The sequence below is a fragment of the Triticum aestivum genome, chromosome 3D (genome assembly GCF_018294505.1).
Source record: "Triticum aestivum cultivar Chinese Spring chromosome 3D, IWGSC CS RefSeq v2.1, whole genome shotgun sequence".
NCBI lineage: Eukaryota > Viridiplantae > Streptophyta > Magnoliopsida > Poales > Poaceae > Triticum > Triticum aestivum.
In genome coordinates, this window is record NC_057802.1 from 155,489,770 (window position 1) to 155,509,530 (window position 19,761).

Sequence of the window (19,761 nt, forward strand, 5' to 3'; positions counted from 1 at the left end):
ATGAAGAGCCTCGCCCACCGAATATAGGAGGACAAAAGAAATTTCCCCCTGAGATGAAAACAGTGAACATGATATATGCCACACATATCCCCAAGAAGGAACGCAAGCGCACACTAAGGGACGTCTACGCCGTAGAGCTTGTTGCCCCTAAATTCAACCCGTGGTCGGCTTGTCTGATGACCTTCGACCGCAGGGACCACCGGACCAGCATCCGTCATGGAGGTTCGGCAGCCCTGGTCCTTGATCCAATCATCGATGGATTCCATCATACCAGAGTCCTCATGGACGGCGGTAGCAGTCTTAACTTGATTTATCAAGACACGGTCCGCAAAATGGGTATTGACCCAGCAAGAATAAAGCCTACTAACACCACCTTTAAAGGAGTGATACCCGGCGTAGAAGCCCGTTGCACGGGCTCAATAACATTGGAAGTAGTCTTTGGTTCGCCAGATAACTTCTGAAGCGAGGACTTGTTCTTCGACATTGTCCCCTTCCGCAGTGGTTATCATGTACTGCTCGGACGAACCGCCTTCGCTCGCTTCAATGCGGTCCAGCATTATGCTTACCTAAAGCTCAAAATGCCTGGACCCCGCGGTGTTATCACAGTCAATGGAAACATGGAGCGCTCCCTCCGTACATAGGAGCACACCGTGGCCCTCGCAGCCGAGGTACAAAGCGGCCTTATCAAGCCGAACATTTCATCGGCCATCCAGCCCCCGGACACTGTCAAACGAGTCCGGTCTACCCTGCACAATGACAGCTCGGTCCATCCAGAGCTGGACTAGCAATTCCGCCTCCATCAATCGCCCCATCTAATCGCGGCATACATACTGCGCGTGCATAACTACGCACGAAAAATACCATGGGCAAACATGGAGGCACACTAAGGACACGGTCACGATGCGACTCGGCCCTATTAAGACCTTAATCTTATTCTCCTCCTTTTTTCTCTTTTCTCTCATATCTCAAGTTCTTTAACACCTAAATCACTATTCGGTGGTACAAGGGTCCTTTCCCACGCCCTTTCTATATACACGATCGTTGATCCTCTCAAAGGATCCTACACCAAGGTGAAAAGCGGTGCAGACGTGCGGCACGGTGTCCAAAGGATCTTCAAGGCCGCCTTTTCTTTTTTTAGGACCTGTATACAGCTTTCCCTTGTTCACAAACTCTTGGCATGTAAAATAGCCTTGATGCTTATGGAATTCTCTGTAAGAGCACGTTTTGACGTATCAATCATACTATAATGGAAACAGTTTTGTCCAACCCTATTCGGTGTTGGCTTATTTCATAATCTGTATTCCCTCTTCACGTCAGGTTGGCATATACACCTCGGCATGATTTAAATTGCCAGGGTCTCTATTTGGCCAGATATATTTTTCAAAATAATAATAATAATAATAAGTCCGAACACTTTTATAGTATACTTCGGCGTCCCGAATACTGCATTATATGCATCGGCTCCGAATCATGTCTTTGGTCAATATTTGGGTTGCCTGGCTCCTGTGGTTACCACCTTACGTTCCGCTTGTTCAGCTAAGGTAGTAAATGGAGAACTACTGTGATTGTGTTTCTGGTTCGTCCGGTCAAACACCTCAGTAGAGAAAGCCAAAAACTGACTGTCATGATACATCGAGAGCTGGTTAGCAGTTCGGCGACTTACTAAATATTTTGCAATTTTTTCCGTATTATATGAAGGACTGGCCTCCACCCAGTCACGCGCCTAAGGCATCCAAGTTTAGATAGCCGCACACGCACCAGGGGCTAGCTCATAGTACCATTGTCAAACTCCTATGGCTAAGTGAGAGTGATAAAGCCGCATACTCTGATTGCCTGGTTAGCTGCACAGACACCTCCTTTACGGACCAAGATGTTGGGTCAAGTGTGGTCATGTGCTATTCCGAACACCCCCGTAGTATCTACGTGGGGGCTGAAGCCGATGACTGGTAAACTTTCAGAAATAAAAACGGCCGCACAGGAGGAAAATAATTTCAGATAAAGGCACAAATATATTACAAAGCCTTAGTTCATAAAACAACGTCTGGGAAGTTCGGATACATTCATTCAAACATGATATCCTTTGAGCACTGGCTCTCTATTAAACAGGCACCCTCTAGGACGTCTTCAAAATACCGCTCCGGCTTGCGGTGATCCTTGCCTTCGGGTGGGCCCTCGACCGCCATGACGGCAGCCTTCATCTTCGCCCAGTGCATCTTGACACGGGCAAAGGCCATCCGGGCACCGTCTATGCACGCCGAGCGCTTCACAGCTTCAACTCGGGGCAGGGCGTCGCCGAGCCGCTTGACCAGGCCGAAGTAGCTGCTAGGAATGGGTCCGGCTGGCCACAGCCGGACTATGATGTCCTTCATGGCCAAACCGGACATCCTATGCAGCCCCGCCAGCAGCATCATCTGATTGTTTAGCAGCGCTGGCCATTCTGGCGCCAGGTACTATGACCAGAAGAGCTTCTCCGTGGTGTTCCCCTCCTGGGTCCGGAAGAATTGTGCGGCGTAGGCCACACTCCTCGGAAGATCCGCAAAAGCGTCAGGAGAACTCCATAGTCGAGTGAGAAAGGCATATTTCTGACTGCCGAATTTACTGTGCAAAAGAAAGGGCTTACCAGCCGCTATCTGTTCGGCCTACTTGATCTCGTCGAGAGCGGCCCGGTACTCGGTCCGCGCCTCCTTGGCCCCCTGGAGAGCCTTGGCGAGATCGACCGTTTGGGCCTTATTCTTCTCTTCCAAGGCCTCGCACTTGCCGGCGGCATCCTTGAGCTCTTGCTCCACTTTGGTCACCTACTCCTCGTATCGGCGGCGGGCGACCTGCTCGGCCCTTAAATCTGCGGCCGCTTTTTCAGCGGCCGCTTGGCTCACCCGTGCTTGCTCCTTGGCTTGGGCAAGGGCGCTCTTCAGGGCCTCAACCTCGGCCGCACTACCTGCAATAATGATCAGGGCAACACAGGATATTAGACTCCGCTTGGGCATATTACTTCAGGTGTGTAAACAATTTTTCAAAACATACTTTGCGCCTCATCAAACCGCTTGTTGATGCGGACGAGATCCTCATTGGCCAGCTCCAGCTTCCACTTGAGTTCGGATACTTCGGCAGCCTGGGCGGTCGCCGCTAACAGTGAAGCTTGTTTATCAAAATAGACTAGTACGTTATCTCCTGCAAATATTACTTGATCCTCTGTTCGGCCTTTTTTTTCTTTTTTCAAAAGCTGAACTGAGTCTCAAGGGCTACTATCAATACACATGCATATTTTTTGCATTTGCAAAGCGGCTAAGAATATTACATCGCATACCTCAAAGCCTGTTAATAGGCTGGTGAAGGCTTCGTTCAACCCGCTTTTGGTGGACTGAACCCATCAGGGTGCGATGCTCCTCCATGACGGAAGCACGTTGTAGTGCGTCCATTAGAGGGTTCGGCGCCTCCGGATTAGTGGAGGTCGCTGTCGGAGTAGGCGCTCCCCCCTCCTTTGAAGGGGGTTGCTCGCTCGATTTCGAAGCCACATGGGTCTCTGAAATGGTGTTCGGCTGGGGGCCAGACTGGTCAGGGCCCCCTTCGTCAGTCTCCATGGGGGTTGCGCCCCCCATGTTCTCGGCGGCCGAGGCTTTACCCTCTGGCGCCCTCTTGGCGGCCTCCCGCACCTCTCCGTGGCCCGGAGAGGCCCTTTGGGTCAACACTTCGGTGTCATCCGTGGCGGTTGGCGGAGAGGCTCGCGGAGGCGCCTCGCTCTCCACCATCCCCGGCTCCAAAGAGTTCCCATCCGATGATGATTGTTAGGGGAGATCGCGGGCCGGTCTGAAGCACACAATACAATGTGTTAAAACTACAATCATAAAGACCGGACATATGAACAGTGTCCTTGGATACTTACGATGCGGCCAGGGGCTTCGACCTGGGGCGCCACTCAGGGATGGCTTCGGCATCCGAATCCGAGCCATCCGAGAGGGATATCTTCCCCCTCTTGGACGCCTCCGCCTCCGGGTCTACGGAAGCCGCCCTTTTCTTCTTCCTCCCCTTTAGGGGAGAATCACTTTCGGCCTCCTCCTCCTCTTCGTCTTCATCTCCCTCGTGGGAGGAGGGAGCCTCGGTCTCTCTGGACATATCGTCCGAAGTACCTTCATGGTGGAGGCCACTTTTTGCCTCCTTGATCTTATTCTTGGCCTTCTTCTCTGGCGCCTGGTACGGCACCGGGACCAGCATCCTTGTTAGCAGAGGGATGGCTGGGGCTTCGGGTAGCGGAGCCGGACACTTGATCCGCTTCTCCTTCTTTGTCCAGCCCTGATCGAAGGAGGGAAGGCTCAACATACTCTTTGATTTGTGAATTTAAGTTATGTTCAAAAACTAAAAGCTTACTGGAGTGGCCGGATGCGTGCTGTCGAGGCCGATGTCATCGGTCGTCTCCAGCCACGACTTCTGGGCCTTGAAGAGCAGCTTTCAGATCTCTTCGTGCGTTGTGCCGAAGAATCACTGCAGGGTACGCGGCCCTTCTGAATTGAACTCCCACATGTGGAGAGGCCGGCGCTGGCAGGGAAGGGTCCAGCGGAAAAGCATCACCTGAATCACGTTAGTGAGACTGGTGTTCTTGTCTATTATATTTTTGATGCACGTTTGTAGCATCATCACTTCGTCGGTCGACCCCGAGTCCAGACCCTTGTTGGTCCATGACGCGAGCCGCGTTGGGTGTCCGGATCTAAACTCAGGAGTGGCCGCCCATGTGGCGCCGCGAGGTTCGGTGGTGTATAACCACTCCTGCCGCCATATCTTGATAGTCTCCATGAGGGCCCCTTTGGGCCAGGTGACGTTGGGGAGCTTGCTCACCATGGCCCCGCCATAGTCCATGTGCTGCCCGTCAACCACCTTTGGCTTCACGTTGAAGACCTTGATCCATAGGCCAAAGTGTGGGGGGATGCAGAGGAGCGCCTCGCACACGACAATGAACGCCGAGATGTGGAGGAAGGAATTTGGGGCTAGATCGTGGAAATCTAGCCCGTAATAGAACATGAGACCGCGGACAAAGGGATGGAGGGGAAACCCTAGTCCGCGGAGGAAGTGGGGGATAAATACCACCCTTTCGCCTGGCTGCGGGGTGGGGATGACCTGTTTCTTGGCAGGGATCCTGTGTGCAACGTTCGCACTCAGGTACCCCGCCTCCCGGAGCTCCTTGATGTCCTTCTCCGTCACGCAGGACGCCACCCACTTGCCTTGAGAGCCAGATCCGGACATGGCTGGAAAGGTATGTGGCAGTGGGGAGGATCGAAGCTTGGGCGCTGGAGCTCGAGGATGGGAAGGTTGAGGAAGGAAGAAGGCGTGGGGTGAAAAGAAGGCATCTTTATCCGTTTATATAGGTAGTGAATATCAAGCGCCCCCCTTCAAGCCTTAAAACTCGCCTGTTCCCAAGGGGTCATGCGAATGGCACGGTTGGATTACCCAGACCCGTCTTGATGAGAATCCCGCAATAAGGGGACATGATCTCTGCTGTGACAAGACGTGTCAATGGAGGCTGCGCCTCGAAACGTGAACTGGGAGGCCAAAAAATGGTTCAAAATAATAAAGAGGCCAGACGTAACGTTTCGCCAAAAAAGTTATCAGTAGACAGACCTTATTTTGGTTAAGTATTGCGCCTTTGTGGTCGAAGGTTGTGACTGTTATACAGAGCCAGATACAGTTCTCTTACTCAGAAGACTGCTTTAAAGTATTCGGAGGACGAACCTGCCTTGCATTGCCGAAGACAATATGCGTGCCGAATACATCGCCATTGAAGACTGGTTCAGGGGCTACTGAGGGAGTCCTGGATTAAGGGGTCCTCGAGTGTTCGGGCTATGCGACATGGGCCAGACTGGTGGGCCGTGAAGATACAAGGCAGAAGGCCTTCCCCCCGTGTCCGGATGTGACTCTCCTTTGCGTTGATGGCAAGCTTGGCATCCGGATGTATAGTTTCCTTTCTCTATAAACCGACTCTGTACAACCCTAGGCCCCTCTCGTGTCTATATAAAACGGAGGGTTTAGTCTGTGGAGGCTATCAAAATTTACATAGGCTAGACATCTAGGGTTTAGCCATTACGATCTCGAGGTAGATCGACTCTTGTAACCCCTATATTGATCAAAGTCAATCAAGAAGGAAGTAGGGTATTACCTCCATTAAGAGGGACCAAACCTGGGTAAACATCGTGTCCCCTTTGTCTCCTGTTACCCTTGATCCTTAAATGCACAGTTTGGGACCCCCTACCCGAGATCGGCCGGTTTTGACACCGACAGTCGGCGCCCGCAGTCGGTCAATAGAAGCTAGCTCGGAAAGCCTAGCTAACCAGGATCCGGGTAGGGGCGTGTTGTCCGCTCATGCCGGAGTGTATCTCCTGAAGTAGGAGTCTTCCTTCTTCCTCAAATATGCATCGCTGGAGGACGACCGTGCTGCTCATTTTGTAAAGCTCTCCTTTGTGAATCTTGAAGGCTTTAGATTGCCTTATATATGATCCGACGTGTGTCAATTTGGTTGTCGGGGAGCTCCTTTCGCAAGTAAGCGAGGAGCGGCTCGGTCCAGGGTGCAATTACTGCCATGACTTCATGTGCGGAGGCAGTTTCCTGAACCGCTGAGCCGCACATTATGCCTTCGTCATCTTCGGGTGGGGCATACTACCCGATTTTGCTTTACGCCGATGTTCCTTTGTTGTCTTGCCAGACTATGGGTGGTTTAAAGAGCCACTCAAGGGATGTATTATCCGGGAACTTCCATTCGAGCTAGTACATCCGCGTCCTGGTGGCTATCCCGGGGTATGTGGTGAAATTCCAGCCCCTCGAACCTGGCTGAGATCTTTCTGCCGGTGTTCGGGTAAGCTGTCATCTTCAGGTCTTTGGCGTAGAACTCTCCGTTTACTCGTGAGATGGCGAGGTTGGAATCACCTCGAACCTCCACGCATTTGACACCCATGGAGACTGCTATCCGGAGTCCGTGGAGGAGGGGTTCGTATTCGGCCGCATTGTTGGAGTCTGTGTACATGATTTGTAACACATATCTAATATTGTCTCCCGTGGGTGATGTGAGCATGATGCCAGCCCCTAGGCGGACAAGCATTTTGGAGCCTTCAAAATAATGGTCCAATGCGAGTAGGTGTTGTATTCCCAGGGGAGCTCGGCCTCCGCGCATTCGGCCAAGAAATCGGCCAGTACCTGTTGCATCCCTATTATTAATTATGTCACTTAACGGGACGTCGGATGCCACGGTCACCGAACACTCTTGAAAGTAGTTCCAAAGTTTTCGTGATGCCATGAGGACGGTGTAGGCTATCTTTTTGTAGCGACCCGACCTCTGACGGTCAAGTCTCTGTGCTTCAGTGTCATCCCTGGATCAGTAATGCTGACACACACAATACTCAAAGGATTTATAACAGAGTAGCAATCACACACTTACTACATCAAATGTCTCCAAAGAGAACTTATTACAGTAAATATGGCTTAAGGCCATCTAAATAAGATAACAACAGAAGGCTTGGAAGATAAAGTGAGTCCATCAACTCCAACGGCATGGCTGAGTGCATGACAAATGACCTACCGCACCTTACTCCTCGTCTGAAAAGTCTGCAACATGATACCTTGCAGCCCAAAAACGGGTCAGCACATGGAATATGCTGGCAATATAACACAGTAGAGCAATGAACAGAAAAATGCTATCACTACATGCATATATGGCAGGTGGAGGCTCTAAGGTTAACGATCTCCTCCGTTGGATTTCTCGCACTACAGGGTGTTTGAGAAACGGATGACCGAGACACAGTCTTTCAGAAGCATTAACTCTAACCCCGGGTAGACAGTACCAACCTACATCCCCTACATCTGCTAGCCTACCACTGGAAGAGGTCATGCAACATACTCAACTATGCCAGAGCCCATAATGGCTTGTGGCTGCACACGTAAGTTTCTAGCATGAATAATCTTATCACTACTGGAATCAGCTAATTTGCCATCTGCCAGCTCTTTGCTGTCTGCTAGCTGAAGGCAAAGAAGCTCTTTGCCATCAGCTACCCAAAAGCAGACGGCAAAGAAAGGGCGGACGGCAAAGAAGCTCTTTGCCGTCTGCCAGCTCTTTGCCGTCGGCCAGCGGACGGCAAAGAATCTTTGCCGTCCGCTGGCGGACGGCAAAGAGTGAGGTGGCCCCCACCCCCCGCCCGTTTTTGAAAAACTTAACGGGCCACCTCTTTGCCGTCCGCTAGCAGACGGCAAAGAGGCAAAGAAGCGGACGGCAAAGGGGGGCGGACGGCAAAGAGCCTACTACCTAACGGCCCGTACCCCCCGCCCGTTACTCACTTCTTCCCTCTCCCTCGCCGTTTCTCTCCTCCCACGCCGCCGCCCGCCGCCGCCGCCCGCCGCGCGCCGCCGCCCCGTCGCCCCGCCGCCCCGGCTCCCCGCCGCCCCACCGCCCCGTCGCCCCCCCGCCCCGGCCCCCCGCCGCCCCGCGCCCCACCGCCGCCCCGCGCCCCACCGCCGCCACGGCCCCCGCCGTCCCGGCCCCCCGCCGCCCCGCGCCCCCCGCCTCCTCCTCCACTGCCCCGCCCCGGCCCCCCGCCGCCCCGCGCCCCCCGCCGCCTCCTCCACTGCCCCGCTCCGGCCCCCGCCCCCCATCCCCCCGCCGCCCCGGCCCCCCGCCGCCCCGCCTCCTCCACCGCCCCGCCCCGGCCCTCCGTCGCCGGCCCCTCCCCGACCCATCGCCGCCCCCCACAATGAGCCCTCCTTCCTTTTTTTTCTTTTTTTTTGTTTTTTTTGTTTAAGTTTAGGTTTAATTAGTTTAAATAGTTTAGTTTTAATTAGTTTAGGTTTTTAGTTTAGGTTAGTTTAGGTTTAGGTTAAGTAGAAGGGGGAAGAAGAAGAAGAAGAAGAAGAAGAAGAAGAAGAAGAAGAAGAAGAAGAAGAAGAAGAAGAAGAGGAGGAGGAGGAGGAGGAGGAGGAGAAGGAGAAGAAGAAGAAGAAGAAGAAGAAGAAGAAGAAGAAGAAGAAGAGGAGGAGGAGGAGGAGGAGGAGGAGGAGGAGAAGGAGAAGAAGAAGAAGAAGAAGAAGAAGAAGAGGAGGAGGAGGAGGAGGAGAAAGAAGAAGAAGAAGAAGAAGAAGAAGAAGAAGAGGAGGAGGAGGAGGAGGAGGAGACACCCCGAAGCCCCGACCCCGAAACAGCACCCCGACCCCGACACGGCACCCCGAGACCGACACGACACCCCGACCCCGACACGGCACCCCGAGACCGACACGACACCCCGAACCCCGACACGACACCCCCGACACCCCGAGACCCCGACCCCGACGCCGACCCCGACCCCGACCCCGACACCCCAACCCCGAGCCTGACCCGACACCCCGACCCCGACACCGACACGGCACCCCGACCCCGACCCGACACCTCGACCCCGACCCCGACACGGCACCCCGAGACCGACACGACACCCCGACCCCCGACACGACACCCCCGACACCCCGAGACCCCGACCCCGAGACCCCGACCCCGACCCCGACCCCGACACCCCGACCCCGAGCCTGACCCGACACCCCGACCCCGACACCGACACGACACCCTGACCCCGACCCGGCACCCCGACCCGACACCCCGACCCCGACCCCGACACGGCACCCCGAGACCGACACGACACCCCGACCCCGACACGGCACCCCGAGACCGACACGACACCCCGACCCCCGACACGACACCCCCGACACCCCGACACCCCGACCCCGAGACCCCGACCCCGACCCCGACCCCGACACCCCGACCCCGAGCCTGGCCCGACACCCTGACCCCGACACCGACACGGCACCCCGACCCCGACCCGGCACCCCGACCCGACACCCCGACCCCGAGACCCTGACCCCGAAAAGGTGTTCTTTGGCCTTCCAGAAGCCGACGGGGTCATATATTTGTGAATTATTAGTTAGGTCATATATCTTTCGATTTTGTTATGAAAAACATCATATATAATTGTGTTGATCGGGTAGTTTTAAATGTGCAGTTGTTTCATCGCTGCGAGGTTTGGTGTTCGACGACCTCGCCGTGCGTTTGACGAGCTCTGCCCCTTCGTTCGTGGGTGAGCACAAATGACATGTCCTCCTCCCCCATTAATTATTTGATCTATTCCGATGAAACTTGATAGCTAGATATATATGTGTCTTGAATCATCAGTTTGCGTAACCAATATGTGTCTCCTGTTCGAAAGCGTCATAGTTATAAATATGCAAGCATTTGCATATTTATAACCTTGATTCTTTTGAATTGTCCAACGCTATCCATGGACAGCCCGAGTATGTTTAGATTGGGTTCGTTTTTCCATATGCTTTGCTCCGGATCCGACGCATAAATTTCGTCAGTGCCTCCCCTGTTGTTCTCCGGGTACACATCCTCTCTGTTTATTGCAGAGACGTGTATCAGGAGAACAGCGGGGAGGTGCTACCGAAATTTTGCGTAGGATCCGGGGCATAGCATGGGAAAATGAACCCAATCTAAACATACTCGGGTGGGATTAGGACCTATCATTACCTATTAGAGTGTAGGTTGCATGGACGTAATAAAATTGACAAAGTAGATCAACTGATGAATACATACATGGTGAATTATATATATATATATTTGTTGTGTGTCTAGTAGCTCTGAAAGTCAAGATGAGTGATCGTGCGTGGATGTACACCGGTCACACTGGTCAGAACAAATGGAGCACTGAATGGTTCGCAAAAACCAAGGGGTTTGTGCGAGCCGCATTTGCAAATGGCCAGAGGAAAACCTGGTGCCCCTGTTTACGGTGCGGCAATTGGGAAAAGAGGACAGAGGCTGAAATGGGCAAACACCTGCAGAAGAGTGGTTTTACGCCCGATTATACGGTGTGGACATTTCATGGTGAGTCTGCCCAACGTGACCGAGCTGAGGTGGATCGTCGTCGCACCGACGAGCATGGTACCGGTATGGAAAACATGGTGCAAGACTTTGATGATGCTCGGGATTCGGACAAGGAGATGGAGGAATCTGCAAAGGCCTTCAATGAAATGTTGGACTCTTCAAAACGTCCGCTCCATGAGCACACTGAGCTTTGTCAGTTGGATGCCATCCAACAAGTAATGGCTTTGAAGGCTCAGTTCAACTTGGCAGAGAATGCTACGATGCAATGATGACAGTATTTGGACGCTTTCTACCCAAAGGCCATGTAATGCCTGCAAACCTGTACCAGTCGGACAAAATCCTCCGTGCACTGAAGATGCCCTATGATAAGATACATGCCTGTGAGAAAGGATGTGTCTTGTTTAGGCTTGACTATGCGGACTTGAACTGTTGTCCCATTTGCAAGTCTTCCAGGTATGTTGTGGTAGACAACGGTATGGGTGAGAAGACACAGACCAAAATCCCCGTTAGTGTTCTTCGGTATATGCCAATCGTACCAAGACTTCAACGTCTTTTCATGGTCGAAGAGACGGCCAGACAGATGACATGGCACAAAACGGGCAAAAGAACCGAACTAGATGCAGATGGGAATATGATGATTGTACACACATCGGATGGTGTGGCGTGGAAAAAGTTTGATGAATTACATGGTGACAAAGCGGCAGATCCGAGGCATCCTCGAGTCGGCATCAGCACGGATGGGTTCAGTGTGTTTGGTATGACGGCAGCCCAATACAGTTGTTGGCCCGTATTTGTCTTTCCACTCAATCTCCCCCCCGGACAGATTATGCAAAGAAAGAACATTTTCCTGACGTTGATAATTCCAGGGCCCAACTATCCGGGGAAAAATATGAATGTGTACATGCAACCGCTTAAGGACGAATTGCAAGAAGCCTGGGATAATGGGTTCAAGACATACGATGCCTATAGCAAACGGAACTTCATAATGCGTGTCTGGTACATGTACTCGACGCATGACTTGCCGGCGTATGCGCTATTCGTTGGCTGGTGTGTGCATGGAAGGTTCCCGTGCCCCACATGCAAGGGAGCTCTTGAGTTTCGTTGGCTTTAGGCCGGTCGCAAGTTTTCTTGCTTCGACATGCATAGAGAGCTCCTGAATCCTCGCCATAAGTTCAGGAAAGACAAGAAGAACTTCATCAGAGGTAGAGTTGTCAAAAACTCTGCACCACATGCATTGACAGGCCAACAGACCCTGGATCAGTTAAACGCTCTCGAGCCAGATCCCGAGCGTCCAGGGTACTTCAAGGGGTATAATTCTAAGCACGCCTGGACTCACAAAACATGCTTATGGGATCTGCCTTACTTCAAAGACCTCCTTTGCCCACACAACATCGACGTGATGCACACTGAGAAGAATATCGCCGAGGCACTTTTTGGTACATTGTTCGGCATAGATGGGAAGTCAAAGGATAATACTAAGGCTAGAGTCGATCTGGAGGCGCTATGTGATAGGCCGTTACAAAACATGAAAGAACCGAAAGGAAAGCAGAACTGGACGAAGCCAAAGGCATGGTTCAATCTTGGAAGGCCGGCTATGAGGGAAATTATCTTGTGGGTGAAAATGCAGTTGATGTTCCCCGATGGGTATGCAGCGAATCTACAGAGGGGAGCCAGTCTTGATAAATTGAAGATATTTGGTCTCAAGAGTCATGATTGGCACATATGGATTGAGCGGGTAATGCCGGTGATGTTGCGTGGCTTCATCCCTGAGGATTAATGGCTAGTACTGGCAGAACTCAGTTATTTCTTCCGTGTTCTTTGTGCGAAAGAACTATCGCCTGGCGTGCTAGAAGAAATGGAAGAGTTGGCGCCGGAGTTGATCTGCAAGTTAGAGAAGATCTTTCCACCGGGCTTCTTTAATCCAATGCAACATTTGATTTTGCATCTCCCGACCGAGGCAAGATTGGGGGGGCCCGTGCAAAATCGTTGGTGCTACCCAACTGAGAGGATGCAGAAGACGCTTCGACAAAAATGTAAAAATAAACGTAGAATTGAAGCATCGATGGCTGAGGCATTCATCACTGAGGAGGCGGCAAACTTCGTGACAGCACACTACGAAGCCAAAAATCGTCATTTGCATAATCCGAAGCCTCGGTACAATGCTGACGACCCTAAAAAGGGTGGATCCAACCTCAGCCTATTCAAAGGGAATCTCGCACCAGCCAGTGTTTCAAATCCAGTATCTTTGGATAACGAACAATGGCGGACCATTTCGTTGTATATCTTCAACAACCTGATAGAAGTGCGGCCGTACATCGAGTAAGTTCTCGGTACATAGTTTCGCAACTTCTATTTCCTTTGAACTGCTCTTATTCCTGGATATTTCATACAGTCGATACGTCGCCTTATTCTCGTATGGAGCGGTGATCCAAAAGGATTCTGTCGAAGAGTATGAGCTTCTCGCAAAGCAAGGTGGCGGCTATCCCGGTTTCATCTCTTGGTTCAAACAAACGGTAATTTCTATTAGACTTGTAGGCTAATTTGAAGGCGGCTATCCCGGTTTCATTCGCTAATTTGTGCGTAATGCAACAATCCTTTCATATTAAACTTGTAGGCTAATTCAGAGTCTATGGACGCCGAATTGAGACAAGTCGCTAATGGTTTTGACTATAAGGTCCGTTCATTTGACAAATACGACATCAACGGGTATCGCTTTCGTACCTATGGCAAAGAGCTATCTATGGCCGACCGAAAGTCTACAAATTGTTGTGTATCTGCTATCGGCGAAGGAGGTACCGAGTATTATGGGAGAGTTGAAGCAATTTATGAACTTCTATTCTATGGTGAAAACCCACCGAATGTCGTAGTCTTCAAATGTTATTGGTTTCAGCCGAAGGAGACTAGAAGAACTCATGAACATATAGGGCTAGTTGAAATCAACCAAAGCACCCATTTAGATGTTCCTGATGTCTATATTACGGCTCAACAGGCGACCCAAGTATTCTATCTACCGTGGGCCTGCCAAACTAATCCAAATCTGAAAGGTTGGGATGTCGTTTATGAAGTGCCGCCACGTGCTAGACTATCTCCCCCAAAGGAAGAGGATTATGAACCTCACATTAACCCAGACACATATGAAGGAGAATTCTTCCAAGAGACACGTCTTTCCAAAAAGCGTTTCAAGAACCGCTATACTTCACCCCAAAACATTGAAGTAGACAGTGACAGTGAATCCGACATCACCCCAGAGGAGGAACAAGAAGAGCCAGAACAAGAAGAGGTTACTGCTGTGGATGACCTGTCATTGCTTGACCGATTACGTCAAGGTGGCCTTGCACATGTTGATGCCACTGAACCCTATGAGCCCGTCATTGATTATAGTGATGATGATGATTATGCATTTATTGATGATACTGATCGAGATTATTAGTAGTGTCAGGTATTAAATTTTTTAATGTTGTACTTGATGATGATACACTTAAGTGATACACATATTATTATTCATGTCGGTCTTTTTTTATGTTGTACTAATTTCGTTTACTGTTTGTCATGGCAGGTGTTGAAAGATGGTGGGCGCTGGTCGGGAGCGCGCCAAGGCCCCTTCTTCCTCGGCGCGTGGTCTGAGGTCTTCGATTCCAGACGTACCTCTTCGCCGAGCGTTGCTGGACAGTATGTCCACACCGCCGGGCCCTTCTTCGTCCACCGCGGTGCCCAGCAGGGGACGAGGTAGGAAGAGAGGAGGTGGGGCACGTGGTCGCGGGAGAGGAGGTAGGGTGACTGCTAGGGCGCCTTCCTCGCCGCCACCCCCAGCTGTTTCACCCGAGCACGTGACTGCTAGGGTGGACTCGTCCGAGGAGGAGGCTACACGGACTCCGGTCCACGAGCCTCCAGTCCACGGGTCTTGGGCCCACGAGCCTCGGGTCAACTGGCCTTCGGCCCACGAGAGTTCGGCCCACGAGACCCCGGAGGAGCACACGTCCGGATGGGGTACCTGGCCGGATCAGCCCGAGGAGCCGAGTGGCCATGCTGATGATGGCGGGGAGCCGACTGATCTTGAGGAGGAGGGTGGCACCGTCTACCAGCATGGTTCTACACGGCTCCCGTCCGTGCCGGCGACCCGCGAGCAGAGGTGGTTGATCTTCCCTGATGGGAAGAGGTACGTAAGTGCATTTAATATTTTTGTACCTTCTGCATTCACGTTTCTTCAAATAACTAATGCGTTGGCCTTGTCATGCTGCAGGGGTTGGGACCACCATCATAGTGTCCGCCGGCCCAACTCCGTCCTTGGAGTTCTTTGCCGGCAAAACTTCCCGGGGTTTGTCACGTTGCCTGGTGAGGGTCGGCTTCCAGAGCTTGGGTTGAGCTAGGAGCACTACGTGGCTGCCCCGGCCCCGCCGGATGTCATTATCGACGGTGTCGTGTGCGACACGAGGGCAGACATGGTGATCAGGACGTTCTGGGTAATTTCTCCTTTACACATTTCAAAATCTTCAACTAGCTAGTTATTAATTGTACTAATCAATATTGTCTCATTTGATTGCAGACATTCTACAGGTGTGAGGAGGGATACGAGGAGGACTGCGCAAATGTTATCCAGAACGTCTGCAAGCGCCTACTCCAGAACTTACGGCACGAGGCTCGGGTGCAGGCTGTTCGAGACTACTACGCCTTGCGTGGTATCAAGAAGACCAAGCCGGCGTGCCGCGATAAGTTCCTGAGTAAGGAGCAGTACATGAAGGTAATTCTTAAGGCCTTCTACTTAAGTTCCTTCATTTAGTAATTCTTAGCCGTAGCGCTCAAGTTTCTATTTGCTAACTTAGGCGCCTCCGAGATGGTGTGCGGATCGGATGGATTGTTGGGAGGTGTTGGTTGATGAGTGGTGCTCAAAAGAATGGCTAGCCCTCCACAACGAGGCCAAGGACAAACGTGCCCAAATGGAAGGTGTGCCACACCATCAAGGCAGCTCCAACTTATATCAGTTCGGGCGCAACTGGGTATGTGGTTTGCTTCATGATTCATGCAACTCATTCATCATGCTAGCTTGAGCCCTTTAATTACTAATTTTCATTGTTTCTCTCTTTCAGGCACGCCACAATAAGGCGGATAAGGTGCCAGAGGTGTACGACCTGTATGCCATGGCCCACACTGGCTCTTATAAGAAAGTCAAGGCTTTCTCTCAGTCTGACCTCGATGATGCAAACAACTTCACCAACATCTCCTCCCACAACAAGCTCGTGAGATATAGAGATGAGGGGAAGGCGAGGAAAGGGGAGGACTTTAACCCGAGCCAGGGTCCCATTGATCCAGAGCTGGTGATGATATCTGGTGGCGGGAGGTCCCATGGCTCCATAGCCATTGGAGATGGACTTATCCGTTGTCCTAGCACTCTCCCAGAGATCAAGGCGCGCCAGTCGAGCTCCGCTCCTGAGATAAGGCCTCATGAACGGCCAGTGCAACTCGCCATCAAGGTTAGTGATACGTACTCAGTTATCTTTCTCCATTACATTGTGTGCGCTTCCATCAATGATTACAAATGGTCATGTGAGTCGTGTTGCAGGCTGCTATACAGACTGAGAGAGATAGAACGGAGAAACTTCTGGCGGAGGCGGCGGAGAGGCAGCGGGAGATGGAGGAGAGGACGAGAAAGATGATGGAGGAGGAGAGGGCACGGAATGACATGCAGGCAAGGGCCATGTACGAGCTCCTTGTGGTAAGTTTCTTCTGCAGATTACTTGCTAGTCTTAACATTTGAGTCTCATTACTAACTAGTATGACTCTGTTCTGAAAACCAAATGTGCAGTCTGTGTGCGAGAAGTCCGGTCAGCCCGCTCCGCCGATGCCAGTGATTGCTCCTGGGAGCACGGTGAGTTTAGTTTGAATGGACATTACTTGGTAGTCTTAACATTTGAGTGTCGTAATGCTAACGAGACATTGGAAATGATCTTTGGTGCAGCTTAACTCCAGAAATGCATCGCACGATCCTTCTCCAGGTAGCGGCACTAGCCACCCCGCTCCTACACCTCCCTGATCACGGTAAGTTTCTCTAGTGTTTTGCTTAACAAATGCATAAAGACCTAGACTTAGCTTTATTTCCTCCAATATGCTTACCATAATGACCTAGAGTTAGCTTATTTTCCTCCAAAATGACCCATTTTACCTAGGTTAGCTTATAAATGATGCAGTTCATCCAAGTTAGCTCAAAAATGACCCATTTTACCTACGTTAGCTCCTAAATGATCCATTTTACCTACGTTAGCTTTAAAATGGCCCATTTCACCTAGGTTAACTCCAAAATGACCCATCTTACCTAGGTTATCTCATAAACGATCCATTTCAACTAATTTAGCTCATAAACGATCCATTTGACCTAAGTGAGCTAAAAAACGATCCATTTCACCTAAATTAGCTCTTAAATGATCCATTTCACCTAAGTTAGCTCAAAAATATCCATTTCAACTAAATTAGCTCATAAATGATCCATTTCACCTAAGTTAGCTCAAAAACGATCCATTTCAACTAAATTAGCTCAAAAATGATCCATTTCAACAAAGTTAGCTCAAAAACGATCCATTTCAACTAAGTTAGCTCAAAAACGATCCATTTGACCTAAGTGAGCTAAAAAACGATCCATTTCACCTTAGTTACCTCAAAAACGATCCATTTCAACTAAGTTAGCTCAAAAACGATCCATTTCAACTAGGTTAGCTCCAAAATGACCCATTTCACCTTACTTAGCTCAAAAACGATGCCCTTCACCTTAGTTAGCTCATAAACGACCCATTTCAACTAAGTTAGCTCATAAATGATCCATTTCAACTAAGTTAGCTCATAAACAACCCATTTCAACTTAGTTAGCTCATATATGATCCATTTCACCTAAGTTAGCTCATAAATGACATATACTTCTTGTTCTAGTCTTCTTCTTGTTCCAGTCTTCTTCTGTTCTAGTCACCTATTTCTAACTTTCTTATTCACCATTTTGCAGATTTCATTCACTTGATGGAAGCTAGCTTGCTATGATGGAGTGCTTGCTTTTCCTTTGATGAAACTTTGCATTGTATCTAGCTTGCTATCTTCATGACACTTTGCATTGTAATATATATATGGATGGAACAATGTGTATGGATGGAACTTCATTATGTATGAACAATGTGTATGGATGAAACTGATGTGATATGTGATATGAAACTTATGTGCTAGATATGTGTTGGATATGTGCTGGATATGAAACTTATGTATGTGATATGTGCTGCAAATTGTGAGATTTAATAAACAACAGAAAAAACAGACAATATGCAGGCTCTTTGCCGTCTGCCACCGACGGCAAAGAGCTCTTTGCCGTCTGCCGCGGACGGCAAAGAAGCCACGTGGCAGCCAACTGTTCTTCCTGGGAGCTGACCCATTTGGTCAGTTTGCCTACAGTGGCAGACGGCAAAGACTTTGCCGTCCGTGGCAGACGGCAAAGAACCTGCACTTTGCCATCAGTGGCAGACGGCAAAGAACCTGCCATCTAGTGACGTGTAGATGACATCATAAGGCGGACGGCAAAGACCAAAGGCTCTTTGCCGTCTGCGGCGGACGGCAAAGGTCTGCCGTTAGCCACTTAACGGACTGACAGCGCAAATATTGCCGTCCGCCCTCTTTGCCGTCCGCCGCCAGGAAGCAGACGGCAAAGCAGCTGTTTACCATAGCCTTCTTTGCCGGAGCCTTTTGCCGTCCGCGGCTGACGGCAAAGGTCTTTGCCGTCCGCCTTTCGAGCCTTTGCCGTACGCCATGGCAGACGGCAAAGTAGCTGTTTCCTATAGTGTATGATCCCTTTGAGCCTGGGTGGCGGACCGTAGGATGATCACACGGGTCCTCCGGGATATCCTAGGACAACACTGGATTCTCCAGGTGCCCACAAGCAATCCACCTAGATGTGTATTAAAGTTTCCACCTTAAGTTAACCATTAATTAACAATCTCACATCTGTCATGGATTCACTCACCCAAACCACGTCTACGAGCATAGCATAGCAATATAAGCATAACGTTGAAGTAACTCCCAAGGGTTTGATATAAACAGGGCAATAGGTTCTACCTCATCATCTACTTCCCAAACCCACATGTTAAGAGATCCTACTCATGCAATCTGTGAGGGTTGTAACTAATGCATAAAAACTGGGTAATAAAGGGGTATGATCAATGTGTTACTTGCCTTGCTGACGATCTGCAAAACCTAGTGACTCGTAGTAGCACGCTTCACACTCCGAGAATTCTATCGCAAACAAACAATAACATACATAAGCAATCAAGCAAGAATGCACGGGTAGAACTCTAAGAAGATCTAACCAGAAAGTTCAACTGAAGAACTCCGGTTTGCAAAAATAATCGAATCAAACGGAGCAACGAAACTCAAACTGCGAAAGAAACAAGATCCGGTTACTATTCTGGACTAAAGTCAGATTTTACAGTACCAAAATCTTGTTCAAGTTGGTTAAACAGAAAGAGGGCTTCGAGACGAAGACCTAGGCGCTTTAATCGCCTGATTCCGATAAACGAGCGAAAAGTTATACTAAAATGAAAATCAGGGTAGAAATCACGACCGAAAATAATCGTGAAAAACACTGGAAAAAGAAAAACTAACGAACAGGCTAACGAACGGACGTTCGCTGTCTGTGGCTAACGGGCGAACAACATTCGTTAAAACGAACGTACGAACGAGCGTTTGCTAAATAACTAAACCGGAAAAAAAATAAAAACCGATCTATATAAAAAAACCTAGGGTTTTCGAAAAAAACATACGGTTTTCTAACAAAAACCAGCGGCGGCGGCTACCTCGGCAGGGGGGCGGCGGCGGCGGCTACCTCGGCGGGCGGGACGGCGGCGGCGGGCGGTGGCTCCGTCGACTCC